General features: G+C 36.6%; 1 protein-coding gene across 10 annotated transcripts in view; it reads right to left on the reverse strand.

Moving 5' to 3' along the window:
- PEAK1 (pseudopodium enriched atypical kinase 1) overlaps window positions 1-20,730 on the reverse strand; it is a 308,265-nt gene that overhangs the window by 216,717 nt on the left and 70,818 nt on the right. The gene's annotated exons all lie outside the window — the stretch shown is intronic.

A 20,730-nucleotide genomic window follows, 5' to 3' on the forward strand; every position in this document is an offset into this window, starting at 1 on the left:
AACAATGGGGAACCACCTCACACCAGTCAGAATGGCCATCATTAAAAAGTCTACAAATACCCAACCCAGGAATCAAACCCACATCTCTTCTGTCTCCTGCAATGGCAGGCGGGTTCCTTACCACTAGTGCCACCTGGGAAGCCCTTTTACGTTTATAAGTAGTGGTTAAACATTTAAGAGGTTGTTATTTATTAGATTCATAAACCTTTCTTGTTAGGTGTTTGAAATGTTTGAGGGATGTGGATGTGTTAAAATTTCTAATCACAATCTAAAATGTCTAAGGAAACTGAATTAATCAGATTTATAAGTGATGCCAAATATTTAGGGGAAATTAATCTGTCAAACATACAAGTCAATTGAGCATTGATTAAAGAATAAGGAAAAACTGCATGTTTTCCATTTTGACCAAAAAAAAAAAAGTCTACAAATAATAAATGCTAGAGAAGATGTGAAGAAAAGGGAACCCTCTAATGCTGGTGGGAATGTAAATTGGTGTTGCCACTCTGGAAACCAGTATGTAGAGATTCTGCAAAAACCTAAACCATATGGCAGAGTTGCCATATGATCCAACAATTGCACTCCTGGACATATATCCAGGGAAAACTCTAATTTGAAAAGATACAGGCACCTCTGTCTTCATAGTAGCACTGTTTACAATAGCCAAGACATGGAAAAAACCTAAACGTCCACTGATAGATAAATGGATAAAGAAGATGTGGTACATATATACAACGGAATATTACTCAGCCATTAAAAGTAATGAAATAATGCCATTTGCAGCAACATAGATGCAGCTAGAGATTATCATACTAAGTAAAGTAAGTAAAAAAAAAGAAAGACAAATACCATGTAATATCACTTACATGTGGAATATAAAATATAACACAAATGCATATAGCTACCAACAAAAACAAACTCTCAAATATAGAGGAAAGACTTGTGGCTGCCAAGGAGGAGAGAGGTGGGGAAGGAAAGGACTAGGGGCTGATTAGCAGATGCAAGCTATTTATTTACATACAGGATGGATAAACAACAAAGTCCTACTATATATTCAGTATTGATGATAAGTAATAATGGAAAAGAATACAAAAAAGAACATATGTGTGTATAAATGTATTATTGAGTTACTCTATTATAGAGCAGAAATTTAAACTTTGTAAATCAACTATATTTCAATAAAATCTAAAAAAAAAAAAAGTTAATTGATAAACATGTTATGGGAAAAGAAGGAAATGGCAACCCACTCCAGTACTCTTGCCTGGAAAATCCCATGGACAGGGGAGCCTGGTAGGCTACAGTCCATGGCGTCGCAAAGAGTTCGACATAACTGAGCGACTTCTCTTTCTTTTCTTTTCTTTATGGGAAAAGGAGAGAGCCCTCCAACAGTTCACAGTGACTTCAAGGACATTTTAATACCACAACTAACAGCTTCTTGACAACCACTACCCTGCAGTACAGTGGAAATGACTCTAGTTTAATAATGGAAGTTTCACTTTCCAATAACAGAAGATCAATTTACAATAAACTATATGGATTTTAATCATAATGATAGGCCCATTATTACAAACACATTTTAAAAATCTTTCCAAGTATGATCCTAAGCTTTCTCTTCAATGAAAAAAATAGTGTATAAACCTTATACAGTTGTGGGGATTAGAGACAATGTTTAAAAAGTTTCTAGCACAGAGAACTTGCAGGGTACCTGGCACAATTACATGTTTTAAATATACTACAAAACTGCACATTAAACATCTTTAAAAAGAATGAAAAAAAGCAATACCTGGGTTAAAGATCTAACATCATGCAGACCAAATTTAGTAACTGACATTCTTTTGTACAGTATTCTGTACAAAAACTTTCTAACATTGTAACAAAACCACCAAAGGTTTTAGTCAATACAGGAGCCAAATTAAAAACATAAAATAAGAAAACAGAACAAATAATATTTACTGGCTACCTATTACCACACTAGGCACAAAGCTAGCAACATATGACAACAAATCTATATTATAGTTTTACTGATGAGGAAACTAAGACTCTGAGAGCTATTCAGTGGCAGAGCTGGGATTCATGGGGGTCTGAGTGATGGCAGACTATTTTCTTTCCACAGTATCACACAAAATTCATAGAAAAGTAAGAAATTCAGAAAGCATAAACTAGGCAAGATAGGTGTTTTTGAAGCAAAGGAATTATTCTCACTTAAACATTTAGGGAACAACAAGAATACCAGTTTTAGGTCATTGGAAACCTTAACCAAAAATCCAACATGCCCATTAGACAAAAAAAAAGTCAGACATGGGAAAATGTTCACCATCAAGTTGCTTAATAGGTATACAAAGATCCAGGAGGTATAGAGAGTTTTCCAGACTACAAAAACAGAGGTTCATAGATCATATTTCTTCATATCTAAAATGTAAGATATTTCTTTTTCTATAAAGAAGAAAAAAAATCATACTTGTTGTTTATTAAAGTATAGCCAACAGGCCATGAAGAAATTTTGCTATTTTTAAAACAAGCGCCATTACATATTTACAATTACTAGTGATTTCAAATCAAAATACAAAACAAAACAAACTTTTATCAAGGCCATGGTGCTGCTTGCATCATCTGGAGAGGTGTTTGCTCTTCAGATCAAAAAGCCAAAATCTCCATTTTCCAGGTAATGTTAGAGGACTAAACATTGCCAATCAGAGCAAGGGATATAAAAGCAACAAAGCAAGGGTTACTATTTTCCTGCAATACAAAACTCAAGTTATGCTTCCAGATAATGAGAGTTTTATTGATTTATCACTTAAGAACTCAACCATGCAACTTAGAGACTGTCATATTGAGAAAAGTCAGAAAGGGGAAGACACATACCATATGATATTATTTACACGTGGAATCTAAAATATGACACGAATGAACCCATCTATGAAACAGAAACAGATTCATGGACATAGAGAACAGACCGGGGGTTGCCAAGGGGAAATGGGGTGAGTGAGGGATAGAGGAGGAGGTTAAGGCTAGCAGATGTAAGCTATTACATATAGAATAGATAAACAACAAGTTCCCACTGTACAGCACAGAGAACCATATTCAATATCCTATGATAAACCATATGGAACCATAATGGAACCACAATGGAAAAGAATATAAAAAGAGAATGTGTATATATATATAAACAGAATCACTTTGCTATATAGCAGAAATTAACACAACACTGTAAATCAACTATACTTCAATTAAAAAAAAAACTCAATTATAGCCAAGACTGAATTCCAGTCTTTTTTTTCTCTCTGCCAATCAGCATGTTCTAGATCAGTACAATTCTTACCTAGCTTAGAGTAAATTGGTTTTCAAGTGTTCTAATATTTGATATAATCAAGCAAATCAGAAAGGTAAGTCAGAGGAGAAAACTTACAGTACATTCTAACGATTTGTACAAATAAATTTTCAGGAAATCAGCAACACAACTCATACTCATTAGCTAGGATGACCTAGATGTGACAATCCTGTTGATTCACACTGCAATTTTTTGTGTTATTCTACATCAGTGATAATGTAAAAACAGCAGAACATATAATGTATCCCAGCCATACCAAAGTTATAAAAAATGTAATAAAGCAGTCTTCTAAGAGTTTACTTCACAAAGGAAAACAAGGATGACAGGGAAAACGCTGACTACAGTCTGCCCAGGCTTGAAAAAAGTTGTAATTTCCTTCCTCAATCAATTTCACTAGTCAGTTAACTAACATCCTGGTTCTAATTTAAGGGCTGGGCCTGCTCACTGTCTGAATCACCAGACAGAAGGGAATGGCAAACACTAAAAGGAAAGAAATACAACTCAAATTTTTAAATGTGGGTAATACTTTTAAATGTGTGTAATCAGGGAAAAAACACAGTAAAAACAAAAGTTGCTTAAAATTTATTTTCTCTGATTTTAAAAGTAATAGTGGGGCTTTCCTGGTGTGTATGTATGTGTGTGTGCTCAGTTGTGTCTGACTTTTTGCAACCCCGTGGGCTACATAGCCCACTGGGCTCCTCTGTTCATAGGATTCTCCAGGCAAGAATACTGGATTGGGTTGCCATTTCCTCCTCCAGGGGATCTCCCCGATCCAGGGATTGAACCCGAGTCTCTTCTGTCTCCTGTATTGGCAGGCGGATTCTCAATCCGCCTGCCAATGCAGGAGATACAGGTTTGATCCCCAATCTGCGAAGATCCCACATGCTGTGGAGCAACAAAGCCCATGCTCTAGAGCCCAGAAGCCGCAGCTACTGAAGGCCACTTGCCTACAGCCCGGCAAGAAAAGCCACCACAATGAGAAGCCTGGAAACCACGACGAGAAATTAGCCCCCACTCTCTGCAACTAAAGAAAAGTCTGCACAGCAACAAATACCCAGCACAACCAGAAAAATATAAATAAAATTAAAAATAAATAAAATAGTTACAGAAAATTTGAAAAGCACAGATGTGTATAAAGAAAAAGTCATCAGCAACTCCATCAGAGATAATTAAATATATATTAATATATCAACACATACACAATTATTTTTTCAAAAGGTGTTTGTGGCTGTACATTACAAATCCAGAATCAAACCTCTTCTCATCATTGGTCAAAACTACTATCATCTGTTGTCTGAGTTATTACAATAGCCTCTTAACTCCATTTTCCCAATACTGTGCCTCTCCAGTCTGTTCTACACAAAACAGCCAATATGATTTTAAAAGCCAATCAAATTTCATTTCTCTGCTCAAAATCATACAATGACTTCTCATCTTAGAATCATAAAGGCCAAAGTGCTTATAATGACCTATAAGATAACTCTAATGGCCCTCCATTTTCACCCCCAATCTCTACTTCTCTTACCTTATTTCCTACACACTTTATCCCTTGGTTTATCTGACTCAGGGCTTCCCTTGTGGTTCAGCTGGTAAAGAATCCGCCTGGAATGCGGGAGACCTGGGTTTGATCCCTGGCTTGGGAAGATCCCCTGAAGAAGGGAACGACTACCCACTCCAGTATTCTGGCCTGGAGAATAGTCCATGGGGTCACAGAGTTGGACACAACTGAGTGACTTTCACTTTCACTTTATCTGACTCAGCTACTGACCTCCAAGCTCTTGATGGAACACATACATATCTCTGCCTGAAGTCTTTGGACCTGCAGTTCCCTTCATCAAGAATATTTCCTCCCTGGCCTCCCACCCCAGAAAAAACATTGCTTTCTCTCTCCTTAGCTTTCTTCAGGTCTCTATTCAAATGTCACTTTTCAGAGGGGCTTCCCTGGTGGCTCAGTGGTAAAGAAGCGACCATGCAGGAGACATGGGTTCAATCCTAGGTCCAGGAAGATCCCACATACCTCAGAGAACTAAGTCTGAGCACCACAACTACTGAAGCCCACGCACCCTAGAGTCCCTGGGCTCCACAAGAGAAGCCACCGCAATGAGAAGCCTGAGCAACGAAACTAGAGAGACCCCCGCTTGCTGCAAATAATGAAAAGCCCAAGCAGCAATGAAGACTGAGCACAGCCAAAACTAAAACAAATAAAAATTTTTTTTTAATGTCACTTTTCAGAGACTTCCCTGACTCACCTTATATAAAGTAGCAAAATTCCTTCTCTTTTTCCTTGGTATTTCCTATTTAACTTTACCATGTTGTATTTTTCTGCAAAGGACTATTGCCAACTGACAAATTTTTTGTTTATGGTTCTGTCTCTCCTGACTAAACTACAAATTCTATGAAGACAAAGAAAGAATCTGTTTTGTGACACACACACTCCTGCCCCCGCCTCCACATACACACAGACACACAGACACACACACACACACAGCCCTCTACCTCTAAATTCTAAAACAATGTCTGGACTGTCACTATTTGTGAGTGAATGGCTGAATAACTGCATGAGCAACTGGGATCAGACTATACCTAAAATTTATACTCAGTTCAGTTCAGTCGCTCAGTCGTGTCCAACTCTTTGTGACCCCATGAATCGCAGGACGCCAGGCCTCCCTGTCCATCACCAACTCCCAGAGTTTACTCAAACTCATGTCCATCAAGTCGGTTATGGCATGCAGCCATCTCATCCTCTGTCGTCCCCTTCTCCTCCCGCCCTCAACCCTTCCCAACATCAGGGTCTTTTCCAATGAGTCAACTCTTCGCATCAGGTGGCCAAAGTATTGCAGTTTCAGCTTCATCATCAGTCCTTCCAGTGAACACCCAGGACTGATCTCCTTTAGGATGGACTGGTTGGATCTCCTTGCAGTCCAAGGGACTCTTAAGAGTCTTCTCCAACACTACAGTTAAAAAGCATCAATTCTTTGGCACTCAACTTTCTTCACAGTCCAACTCTCATATATGACCACTGGAAAAACCATAGCCTTGACTAGATGGAGCTTTGTTGGCAAAGCAATGTCTCTGCTTTTTAATATGCAATCTCGGTTGGTCATAACTTTCCTTCCAAGGAGTAAGCGTCTTTTAATTTCATGGCTGCAGTCACCATCTGCAGTGATTTTGGAGCCCCCAAAAATAAAGTCTGACACTGTTTCCACTATTTCCCCATCTATTTCCCATGAAAAGACGGGACCAGATGCCATGATCTTAGTTTTCTGAATGTTGAGCTTTAAGCCAACTTTTTCACTCTCCTCTTTCACTTTCATCAAGAGGCTTTTTAGTTCCTCTTCACTTTCTGCCATAAGGGTGGTGTCATCTGCATATCTGAGGTTATTGATATTTCTCCTGGCAGTCTTGATTCCAGCTTGTGCTTCTTCCAGCCCAGCATTTCTCAGGATGTACTCTGCAAGTAAATTAAATAAGCAGGGTGACAATATACAGCCTTGATGTACTCCTTTTCCTATTTGGAACCAGTCTGTTGTTCCATGTCCAGTTCTAACTGTTGCTTCCTGACCTGCATACAGGTTTCTCAAGAGACAGGTCAGGTGGTCTGGTATTCCTACCTCTTTCAGAATTTTCCACAGTTTATTGTGATCCACACAGTCAAAGGCTTTGGCATAATCAATAAAGCAAAAATAGATGTTTTTCCGGAACTCTCTTATTTTTTCGATGATCCAGCAGATGTTGGCAATTTGATCTCTGGTTCCTCTGCCTTTTCTAAAATCAGCTTGAACATCTGGAAGTTCATGGTTCACGTATTGCTGAAGCCTGGCTTGGAGAATTTTGAGCATTACTTTACTAGCCTGTGAGATGAGTGCAATTGTGTGGTAGTTTGAGCATTCTTTGGCATTGACTTTCTTTGGGATTAGAATGAAAACTGACCCTTTCCAGTCCTGTGGCCACTGCTGAGTTTTCCAAATTTGCTGGCATATTGAGTGCAGCACTTTCACAGCATCATCTTTCAGGATTTGAAAATTTATACTCAGCCTTTATCATTTACTATTATTATCTGGTAAAGTATTCTTAATTTTCATATAGCATACCATTATAGATATAGACCACAGTATATTCAATTTTCTACTTTGAACATTTAGGTTGTTTCTAAATTTTGTTGTTCTAAATTTATAATATCATAAATATCTTTGTATACACTTTCACATCCTCATATATACCAAATATCCTGAATATATACCTTCTTGCACAGCTTTGGTAGGTTTTCTAGGACAAAGTATTTTAAATAAAATTTTTGGATCAAAAAGCAAATATATCATGAATTCTTTTAACACATTTTATAAACTATAAACATCAATAGGTGAATGTAAGTAAGATGGATACATAGTACGCATGGATAAGAGTATTCACATGATAGAGTACAACAATCAGAAGTAAGGAATCAGAATTATATACAGTACAAGGATGGATCATTTAAATGAAAGGTTGAATTTTTTTTAAAAACAATATAAGAAGTTTAAACTTTGAAAAAAGAAAAAAACGAAAAAACAATAAAATGAGACATACAGCCCAATGCCATTTATAAAAATTATAAATTTATACACAGAAAACACTATGTATTTTCTAAAGATACAGAAATATTTAAAGATGTATGCTAACTACCTTAGAGTGGGTGCTTATGAAAGGATGCTAAATGAGTAAAGACAGGGAAATGAGTGGGATAAAGACAACAAAATAACCAATCAAGATACAGGTCTAGCCCTTGGGATGCCAGCATGAGAAGCACTGTTCTTCTCCTAAAGGTTGGGAAAGAGATAGGGGAGTAAAGGAAATCCAAATAAACTCAATTGGGCCAGTATAATCATAAGAGTTCCATGTAAACAAAAACTGTTGTAAGTACGATTATACAAAGTTAACATCATTTATTTTAAAAGGAGCCAAGAATATTTCACATATTTTAGAAAAAAATCCAGTATTGATTTTTTTAAAAAATCAAGAAAGTATAATCATTAGGATTACAGTCAATAATCTAAAGTAACTATATGACCAAATTGAGAATTTGATGATTTGTCTGAAATTACTAGGTCTATAACAGCCCAAGATTAATCTGAGTACAATACTGGCAATAAAAGACCCTGAAGATAACATTCCAAACCCCATAAATCCAGCACAGGGAATCTACACAAACTCAATTTTTAATTTACACATTTGTCATAGAACTCATGTTACAAAATATTTACCATAGACCAAGTCCTGTGAATGAAATAACATCTAAAACCACGGCATCACATAAACTTTAGAAAACACAGCAGGAAAAAGTCACTTCTCAGTACCTCTTTATTGATATAGCACCCATATAAACACAGTCAAGGGTAGGGAGAAAAAATCTGAAGCACATTTCATCTTTGAAATGAACAAAGAGGAGGAAACTATTTTAGCATTTCATGCAATGGAGTTGAGCAAGAACTTTTAAAAAATCACTTCCCTTAGCATATTGGTCTATTCTTATTAAATTACAACTGAATCTGCCAATGATGCTTTACAATATAATAGACTCTCCAGGATGTCAATAAAAAAACAATCTGGATTGGAAGTGCAATTACATAGCTTTCTGGAATCTATAATAAATGATCTTGGTGGAAGAGGGATATCATTATTTTTCAAATGTACAAAACAATATAAGTTCAAGCTTTTTTCTGCTACTGAACTCAAAGTATACACCAAAGGATGCAAAATGAGCAACAATAATAAAATCAACAGTGACAGGTTAGCAGGCACAATTAACACAGCAGACAATGGGAATAGCCTTCTCTAAAGACTGCAGTCCTGTGTAATGCAGATTTAATTTAGGTCACAGAAAATTCTATGAAGATCTGACAGCTTCTGCTTTGACTAGATGAAACTTGCTGCATACATCAGCATAAATAATTAGGTTCAACTGTACATTCACCAAGCAAAATAAAGTAACTTTCCTCAAGCTGGGGGAGGAAGCTATAGCTTTACCTCTACCTTGAATTGTAGAGATCTTCTGATTTATCCTAGAAACAGTGTTCTCTTTTAGAACTGATGATTATAGTTGTGTTGTTTGGTAGCTAAGTCGTGCCCAACTCTTTTGCTACATCATGGACTATATCTCACCAGGCTTCTCTGTCCATGGGATTACCCAAGCAAGAAAACTGAAGTGGGATGCCATCCCTTCTCCAGGGTATCTTTCTGACCCAGGGATCAAACCCCCATCTCCTGCAATGGCAGGTGGATTCTTTTCCACTGAGACCAGGGAAGCCCATAGTAAAGGAAACACACAACTTAAACAGAGTCCCCGAAGGGACTTTCACTGCAGGGGGTGCTGATTTTATCCAAGGTGAGGAAACTAAGATCCTACATTCTTCATCAAAAAACAAACAAAAAAGAGTCTCCAGAAAGAAATCTATAAAAGGTAAGATTTCCAATTAGCATTCACTTTAAATAATTAAGTCTTTCTGGCTTCTGTTGAGTATCTTTAACAGGGTAGCTGTGGAACATGATATCAATGATCTAATGTCATTTGTGTTTGAATTCTAAGAGCCTCCCACACACACATACCAAAAACAAAAAAAATTTTTTAGATTCAAGTCAGTAAACCTCTTGAGGGTTGAAAAATTTAATGCACAGGTCAGTACTGTCTGTTTATACTAATACAGGAAGCCAATATAAAATTATAACTGTTAACAAATTATTTAACATTAAATGACTCTTTAATTAAAGACATATTCTTTCCTACAGTAAAAATAAAACCCTATAAATTGCAAAGACAATGCTGAGTTTTGAAATAAACAAGTTGATGAAATAGGTGTAATATATATAGTGTTGTTACTGTGAAATTTTTAAACTTATAAAAATCCCATAAAATATGACACACAAATACTTAGAAAACTATAAAAAGATGCTTAGATTTGAAAAATACCAAATTCATAAAACTAATTACTTCTGAGTCAGGGAGAGGGATGAGACTGTGAGGGATTCACAGGAGTCTCAATTACCATGATTCTATAATCTGTGTATTTATCGGCTAAAATGTTAACAGCTTATTTGGCAGGCAATATTTTATTTGCCATGGGTCTACGATAATGGTAGACCCATGACATTATGAATTTGTCAAAACCCATGAAGGTGTACAACATAAACAGTGAATCCTAATGCAAACTTTGGGCTTTAGTTTATAATAATCTATCAACATTGGTTCATTAACTGTAACAAATGCACCACTCACTATTCTGTTTCAACCTTAAATTAGTGTACTGCAGCTCTATTTCAGCACTAACCACTCAAAGTCTGGAATCCACAAACCAAAGGGCATTATCTCAAATATGATTGCACTTACTTTAGATGCCAGCCACTCCTCAGGGGTCTTCAGGCTATCTGCATTTCTAATCAACTTGTCACATACTCAGAGATTCCTATGACTGCCTCAGTTTGATAACTTGCTAAGACAACTGATGTAACTCAGGAAAGCGTTATACTTATTATTATAGTTTTATTATAAATAATTTACATAGGACAAGCTCTGAGATGGCCCTGAATGAAGGGCTTCCAAGTCCTCTCCCTATGAGTCAGACTCCCAACACATCACTGTCTTCACCAATCAACAATCTCCACTGAGCTTTGGTGTCACTTCAGTCACTCAGTCATGTCTGACTCTTTGCAACCCCATGGACTACAGCACGCCAGGCTTTCCTGTCTTTCACCAACTCCCAGAGCTTGCTCAAACTCATGTCCATTGAGTCGGTGATGGAATCCAACCATCTCATCCTCTGTCATTCCCTTCTCCTCCTGCCTTCAATCTTTCCCAGCATCAGGGTCTTTTCCACTGAGTCGGTTCTTCATATCAGGTGGCCAAAGTACTGGAGTTTCAGTTTCAACATCAGTCCTTCCAATGAATATTCAGGACTGATTTCCTTTAGGATTGATTGGATTGATCTCCTTGGAGTTCAAGGGACTCTCAAGACTCTTCTCCAACACCACAGTTCAAAAGCATCAATTCTTCAGTGCTCAGCTTTCTTTATGGTCCAACTCTTACATCCTTACATGGCTACTGGAAAAGCCATAGCTTTTAACTAGATGGACCTTTGTCAGCAAAGTAATGTCTCTGCTTTTTAATATGCTGTCTGGGTTGCACATAGCTTTTCTTCCAAGAAGCAAACGTCTTAATTTCATGGCTGCAGTCATCATCTGCAGTGATTTTGGAGTCCCCAAAAAATAGAGTCTGTCACTGTTTCCACTGTTTCCCCATCTATTTGCCATTAAGTGATAGGACTGGATGCCATGATCTTAGTTTTTTGAATGTTGAGTTTTAAACCAGCTTTTTCATTCTCCTCTTTAACTTTCATCAAGAGGTTCTTTAGTTCCTTTTTGCTTTCTGCCATAAGAATGGCATCATCTGCATATTTGAGGTTACTGATATTTCTCCCAACAATCTTGATTCCAGCTTGTGCTTCATCCAGCCCAGCATTTCTCATGATGTACTCCACATATAAGTTAAATAAGCAAGATGACAATACAGCCTTAATGTACTCTTTTCCTAATTTGGAACCAGTCCATTGTTCTGTCCGGTTCTAACTGTTGCTTCTTGACCTGCATCCAGATTCCTCAGGAGGCAGGTAAGGTGGTCTGGTATTCCCATCTCTTGAAGACTTTTCTAAAATTTGTTGTGATCCACACACTCAAAGGCTTTCGAATAGTCAATTAAGCAGAAGTAGATATTTTTCTGGAATTCTCTTGCTTTTTCTATGATCCAACAGATGTTGGCAATTTGATCTCTGGTTCCTCTGCCTTTTCTAAATCCAGCTTGAACATCTGGAAGTTCTTGGTTCACGTACTATTGAAACCTGGCTTGGAGAATTTTGAGCATTACTTTGCTAGTGTGTGAGATGAGTGCAATTTTGTGGTAGTTTGAACATTCTTTGACATTCTTTCTTTGGGATTGGAATAAAAACTGTCCTTTTCCAGTTCTGTGGCCACTGCTGAGTTTTCCAAATTTGCTGGCATATTGAGTGAAGCACTTTCACAGCATCATCTTTTAGGATTTGAAATAGTTCAACTGGAATTCCATCATCTCCACTAACTTTGTACTGATGCTTCCTAAGGCCCACTTGACTTTGCATTCCAGGATGTCTGGCTCTAGTTGATTGATCACACCATGGTGGTTATCTGGGTCATGAAGATCTTTTTTGTATAGTTCTTCTGTGTATTCTTGCCACCTCTTCTTAACATCTTCTGCTTCTGTTAGGTCCATACCATTTCTGTCCTTTAGAGTGCCCATCTTGGTGTCAGATTGGCCCAAAGTCCCAGCCCTCTAATTATGTGGTTGATGTTTCTGGTGAGCAGGCCCCATCCTAAAGTCACCGAGAGGTACACCATGAACTGGCATATTAACATAACAAAAGCACATCTTATTCACTTAAAAACTAAGATAATATCCTCACTATGGGAGAATCTTCTCTTAATTTTTTAATAAAATATGAAAGCAGAGTTTAATGACACACACTTTTAGCTTCATAAGAGGCCAGTGGTATAACAGGAATGAAAGAAAGAGAATATTATTAGAGGACAACTTTCAAGGGGAGTACACTTCACAACTAGCTCAGATTGGAAATGATATCAAATAAGAGTTACCAAAAAGAATCAAAAGAAACCAATGTCACATTTGCCAACATTGAGGCTTATGTCAATATAAAGTCCAGAACTGGCATATTGTTAATATAAAACCCATTTAAATCCATTTTTAAATGGATACATTGGTTACAGCACATAACAATGGTTAAGGTCTATAATGATCAAATGGAATCCATACTGAATGAATTATGAGTAGAAGAATGAACTGGAAAGGAAACCAAGTTGTAGTCTTTATAAAACCTGCTCCTTTCCACAGAGTTAAATGAAGGAGCAAAGACTCAAAAACTATGCCACAGACCAAAGTGTTAAGGGTTAAAAATTATATTTTATAGAATTGTCTCTTTCTTCACCAACATCAATAAATAAGTTACTAAATCTACCTTTTTGGCATAATAAAGTCATTTCAACAGAACTAAAAGTGCTACAGTTTCAATGTCAACTCTTCTGAAAATAAATGTTGCTGCCATGCCTCAGAATCCAAATTGCACCAGCAGGTCATTACTCTGTTCTATTCTGTTGACACATTTTAACTCATTTTATAAAGCAAGAATTTGTTTCTGTTCTAAAATCCTGGGGAAAAAAAATGTTTATGGGAAGGCAATTTCATTTTGCTAGGTTGACAGTGACAGTCCCTTGGGGGAGAGGCCAACTCAAGCAGGACTGAAGCAGCTGTTAGAAGCCAATTTTCCTACCTGTTAATTGCTTTTGTGACTAGGCTGCACCAGCTTAGACACCCACCTGACAAGCAGTAGATAAATCGAAATAGTCATATCTCAGAGTTTGAAAATTAGAAGGCTTTCTCCTTTCTGAAAGAATTTAACTAGGGAACAGAATAGCAAAGGAAGACAAAAACATCAAATATACAGAAACATTAATTGCAAAAAAAAACACTAATTGCAAAAATAATTAGCATCTTCCTGATTACCAAAAAAAAAAAGAGGAAAATGTTTTTAAAAATTTTTTATAAATAGCCAATAGAAAAAGCATTCATTTGGTCATTCAACAAATATTTACTGGAATAACTACTACGGCAGACACTATTCTAGGTGCTGGGGATACAGCATTAAACAAAACAGAATATCTATGTCCCCATCAGAGGAGATACACAAGAAATAAATATCAACTAGTCATTAGGTGCTAAGAAGAAAATAAAATCATTTAATAGTGTTAGGAAAACACTAATATTCAGTGAGTTGTTAAGGAAAACCTCTTTGAGGAAGGAACATTTAAGCTGAGACTTAAATGACAAGAAAGAAAAAGCCACATAAGTCTGGAGGAAAACCATTCCCCACAGCAGGATAACCACAGAAGTTCCTGAAGCTAGACTGACTTTATAGAACAGAAAAGAAGGCTGGTATGACTAGAGTTTCATGAATAGGGTTAAGAATGGCAGCAGATAAGGTCTCCTCAAAATGCCACAGTCATTTCAAAGTCATCAGTTGGGAAGATAAAAATAAAACTGTGACCAATGAGCTATTCATAGGAATTCTCTTTTGGACTAGTAATGACCACCCAGAAGCTTTCAATACAAGAAGAAGAAAAACATGAGTTAAGGAACATCCCAAGGGCAAAGGTTTTTCAATCAGAAAGGATCAACATCAGAGTCCTAGCTGAATCAGTGTTTCAATCACTGTAAGAGCAATAAGGCTCCAAGTAAGATCAATATCTAGTGCTGGCATGTTAAAACAGAACTCATAAATGAACTCTAGACAGAAATGAATGTTCCTGGACATGCTTTTCCTAATCTCTGCCAGATCTACTTATTTCAGATAGTTCAGAGAACTTTTTAAAATTTAAATATAAACAATGGATATGATAAAACATAACTCACCTAAAATAGAAATCTTAGAGAAATTTGCCATGGGTAATGCTCTTTCTAGAATCACAAATTAGGATTTTAAAAACAAAAACATTTCATAAGTAATTAAATCAACTGTTTTCCTTCTATAGAAAGCACAGATATAAGTTTACAAGCATCTATGATATTAAACAATGCTATGTCTTAAAAATAAAATACATCTATTAAAATAGAACTCATCTTATTTGAAGGACAAACTATATTTTCCAGCACTGAAGGATTCCCAGATAACACTGCACTGTTGTATAATGCCAACAAGACTTTTTGTAATGGTGCTATAATGTAAAAATTGCCAAATTATGCTTACTGCTATTGAATAGGCACATCTCTCTATAAAAGCATTTTGGTAAGGCTCTATTCATTTTGAGAAACAAGAATAGAAAAATAATGGAGATCAAAAACTTGCTTTAAATGATGTACAAAACATCTTCACTAAGCCACATGTTAGTAAAAAAAAAAAACACTGGCATCAGAGACTGGAATCCCACCTCTAACACTAAACTGAACCTCAGTTTTCCTTATCAGTAAAATGAGAATATCACCTACTTTCACAGGATTGAGAGGAAGATTAAATGAAATGTAACAGATGAAGATTAAAGGAATCCAGTCTTACAGAGTAATCACAATATCCATTAAACGAATAGGGACAAGCACATGTTAAAAAAAAGAGAGGGAGAGAGAGAGACATTATTATAAATTATAGGTTGTAAGTGATGAATACAATGTAAATAGTACTCCTCCAGATGAATATACTGGACAAACTCTTGTGTTTTACCTATAAAGAAATACAAGCTCAGGGACTTTGAATGACCAGCCCGAAGTTAAAAAGCAGGCAGAAAAGGGGCTAAAATCTTGCTTAACTACTAAAGGTGGCATATGCTTTATATAGCACTTTCACAAATCAGATCTAATTGACCTTCACTATGAGGCAGTTAGTCTGGCTCATGAGAAACTCCAAGGCACCAAAGTCAGCCAGTGAGTTAGTGATGGAACCATGTGTAAAACCTGAGACACTGAATATGGCTTCTCTTAAAACAGAGACTGAGTCTTTCTTACTCATAACTTGACTAATAGAAAAAACTATGTCTTAGCAAGCAATCACACTGTTGTATTCAGTTAATAACTATGTTTAAAGTCATACTACAGAGACATAAATGCTTCCATTCTCTACTTAACAGAATCAGCTTCTTAACATTAAAATACTCAAATAAAAGACAAGTTTTTTGACATATTTCCCAAACTAAAATCTCAGTAGGTATTGGTCTAGTGCACAGTACCAAGAATTATTTTTATTCTGTTTGTTCATAGATTATTTAAACAGGACAGCTGCGTTAGTGAGTTACTGAATATTTTATCATAATCAAGCAGTACGTTGTTTCTATCATTAATGACTCCAATACTCACATTCTTAAAAATTACTTAAGCAATCCTATAAATTGTTCTTTATTTTATGTAAGATTTTGTAGTTAACCCTTAGGTCAATCAACTCTTGTACTTAAAGATGATTCACATCTGCAAAATAATCATGTTACAAATATTGCATTATTATGCAGCTGAAGGGACAGACAGGCTGGGAAACTGATTAAAAGAGCTCAATGGAGATGAGACAATTGAAAATACAGCACCTAAATAACAATAACAAATCTGCTTGATATTCCAAATTCTTGCTTTTAAAAGGATCAAGCTTTGAAGGAAGACTTCTAGGTTTAAAAGAGGACCTGGCACAACAATGGAGGAGGTCAGAGTTCAGTTATCATGACGGTTTTCAGGTCACTTGTGCAAATAAGAACATGTTAGCTGGGTTCCAAACAGGTTTCTGCTCAAAACCACTTTCAAAGATGTGAAAATAAAGGAACATGTGCATAAAAGTAATTTCTGAGTTTTGCAACTAATAACTGGCAATACTACTTTTTGGGTGAGTGAGAGAAGAGAACCATTAAATTAATATACAAATGAGCAGCAATCACTCACACTATTTTCCCATGAATGAGAGAATACATAATTTGGGTGGGGATCAAGCACTTGAAATAGTTATGGCCAGAGACTACCATCAAATTAACTGCTTAGCTCAGTTCATAACATTTCACTTGGACCCATCAAGGACTGTCATCCAAAAGGCACAGCCTGAATGTAGAAGAGTAAGCCTTTTGATAAACTGAGATTGTGCTCACACCCTAAGGTATGTTGCTTGTCTGTCTTCTGAGCATTTTTAAAACTACATTTGATAATAACACAATTTTGAATCCCTTTTACCTAGTGCTAATTTTATAGTATACTTTTTAGGTAGACAAACCATTAACTAAATGTGTTAGAGATTCAACTGAAAAAACAAGACCCCAGCTTATGAAAAAGCAACAGTACAGATAATACTGATTCCCATAGCTTTCTTAGCCAGAGACATAGCTAGGAATTGTGATCACATAATTCAGAAAGATCATGCTGAAACATCTTATGGATTAATACACATAAATTCTGTACAGTCCACTTTGTTCTGCATTAAAATTATCTAAAATTGATCATTTGAAATTGACTGTTATGCAGTATGATCAATTATTGCAATACTCCATTTCTCAATCACCTTCATTATGCAGTTTACTGCAAACATAGTCCTCTAGAGCAATTCACAAAGTGTTCCACTAATTAGTCTTCATTCAGCACACATTTATTAAGCACTGATTGTGTACTACACACTATTAGTACAGGAAAGAGCATGCTGAATCAAATTAGCTGCTGCCTTTAGAAGCAGAGGGCATGACTTACAGAAAAGCAAATATTACATAACACAACCAGTGCTATAAAAGTAATGTGTACAAATCACAACAGAAATATAGAAGGGGAAGGACTTAATTCTTCCTCAGGAAGTGAAGAAAGGCTTGTCAGACTATACTTTAACAGAGACTTACAGGACGAGTAGGGACTTCCCAGGTGGCGCTAGTGGTAAAGAACCCACCTGCCAATGCAGGAGACATAAGAGATGTGGGTTTGATCCTTGGGTTAGGAAGATCCCCTGGAGGAGAACATGGCAACCTGCTCCAGTATTGTTGCCTAGAGAATCCCATGGACAGAGGAGCCTGGTGGGCTACAGTCCTTAGGGTCGCAAAGAGCCAGACACAACTGAAGTGACTTAGCACAGGAGTTTGGCAAATATACTAGAGATTGTTCATGAGGAAAGGGGAGTAGGACAGACCTATAGCATATGTAAAGTTGCATAAGTAGAAAAGAGGACTTGTTTGTCAGGGCAACAACAGAGCTCACTAACAGTAAAAGTAAGCAACGACCAGAACAGGGCACTAATGATCTTCAACGATGTTGAAGCCATGTTAGTTTAGCCTTTATCTCAATAAAAGTGTGAAGCATTAAAAAGTTTCAAGCAGGGATGTGATAATGATTTTTGTTTTAAAGAAATACTCTGGCCATACAACAAAAGGAAGGAATAAACTTGGAGGCAATCAAGTCTAGTAGATTTATTAAAAGATCATTAAACTCCCTACTGCCTTTAGATCAAGGCAGTAGGATTTGGTCCTCATGCGGCCACACACATCTTTCTCCATGTAATGAGCAGAGAAAAGGGCCAAAAGGAAGTGTCACCTTACTGGGTCTCACCATGACAGACTACTTTCTACTGACCTGGAATCCCAGAACTCCTAGCCCAAATGGCAGAGTCCATTTCCAGGACAGATCCTCATGTAGGTGTGTGCAACCCTAAATTAAGTGCTAAGTTGCTTCTGTTGTGTCTGATTCTTTGTGACCCAATGGACTGCAGCCCACCAGGCTCCTCTGTCCATGGGAATCTCCAGGTAAGAATACTGGATAGGGTTGCTGTGTCCTCCTCCAGGGGATCTTCCCAACCCAGGGATCGAACCAGTGTCTCTTGTGTCTCTTACGCTGGGCTCTTCATCACTAGAGCCACCTGGGAAGCCCACCCTAAGTCTGAAAGGTAGCCAAAGGGCAATTGCTATGGGAAGGTGGGGGCTGTAGAGAAAGCTTAGACTTCATCACAATTTTGGTAAATACATATGTATGTATATTGATATATATTTATGTATACATATCATCTTTATAATATTAAACAGAAATAAACATTTACAAGATATTTTATATGGTAAAGTAAATATTATAATATATAAATTATAAGTATATATAATGTATACAATATTTAACAATATTGTATATATTATATGTAATATGGCAAATTTGCAATTTCATAATATACTTCTGTATCAATGGATATTTGTGCCTAGAAATCTAAGTTCTTTTATGATATATACTCCTGACCTGAAATTTTAATTTTTTAATGTTTTAGAGAAGATATGAAGTAATTCTTTGACAGAAAAAAAATATATCCCCCTTAAGATAGACATACTAAAGTCAGGATCAACTTACTAGAAAAGTCAAAGCAATGTGAAGATAGATAAGTCAACCACATATTGGATAAGAAGCTAGTGAAAAAACAAAGAAAAATCACTTAGTGAAGGATCAATGTGTGGCTAAAGGCAGATACTTTTTATCCACAAATGAGCTATTGTGCTGCACAGCTCTTCTCCTTATTGAACAGAGATGCATTGCCCTCACATTAAATAAAGAACTCAGTGAGCAATACACTATAGCAAGCATCTGTTGGCTAATGACAAAACCATAGACCTTTTGAGGCCAATTTCCATCCAGCTGTAAGCACGGAAGAAACAAACACACATACTTCTTTTCAATACCAACCCCACTGGACAGCTACATGTAAAAGAATGAAATCAGAACATTTCCTAACACCATACACAAAAATAAATTTAAAATGGATTAAAGACCTAAATATAAGGCCAGGAACTATAAAGCTCTTAGAGGAAAACATAGGCAGAACACTGTTTGACATAAATTGCAGCAAGATCCTCTTTGACCCACCTCCTAGAGTAATGGAAATAAAAACAAAAATAAACAAATGGGACCTAATTAAACTTAAAAGCTTTTCCACAGCAAAGGAAACTATAAACAAGATGAAAAGACAACCCTTAGAATGGAAGAAAATAATGGCAAATGAAGCAACTGACAAAGGATTAATCTCTAAAATATATAAGGAGCTCATGCAGCTCAATATCAGAAAAACAAATGACCCAATCAAAAAATTAGCAGAAGACCTAAACAGACATTTCTCCAAAGACATACAGATGCCCAATAGACACATGAAAAGATGCTTAACATCACTCATTATTAGAGAATGCAAATCAAAACTCACACCGGTCAGAATGGCCATCATCAAAAAATCTACAAACAATACATGCTGAAAAGGATGTGGAGAAAAGGGAACCCTCTTGTACTGCTGGTGGGAATGTACATTGATACAGCCATTGTTGAGAATAGTATGGAGAGTCCTTAAAATAAATAGGAATAAAACTATCATATGACCCAGCAATTCCAGAGTATACTGGGCATATACCCTGAGAAAACCAGAACTGAAAAAGACACAGGTACCCCAATGTTCACTGCAGCACTATTTAAAATAGCTAGGACATGGAAGCAACCTAGATGTCCATCGACAGATGAACAGATTAAATGGAATATTACTTTGCCATTAAATGGAATTAATTTGAGTCCATTCTAATGAGGTGGATGAACCTAAAACCTGTTGCACAGAGTGAAATAAATCAGAAAGAGATAAACCAAATTTCGTACATTAACGCATGTATATGGAATCTAGAAAAATGGTACTGATGAACCATTTTCAGGAGGGCAGGAATAGAGATGCAGACATAGAAAATGGACTTGTGGACACAGCAGGGGAAGGGGAGGGTGGGATGAAATGAGAGTAGCACTGAAACATATATATTACCATATATAAAACAGAAAGCTAGCAGGAAGTTGCTATATAACACAGGGAGCTCAACCTGGTGCTCTGTGATAACCTAAA

Source organism: Cervus elaphus, chromosome 13 (assembly GCF_910594005.1).
Source record: "Cervus elaphus chromosome 13, mCerEla1.1, whole genome shotgun sequence".
Lineage (NCBI taxonomy): Eukaryota > Metazoa > Chordata > Mammalia > Artiodactyla > Cervidae > Cervus > Cervus elaphus.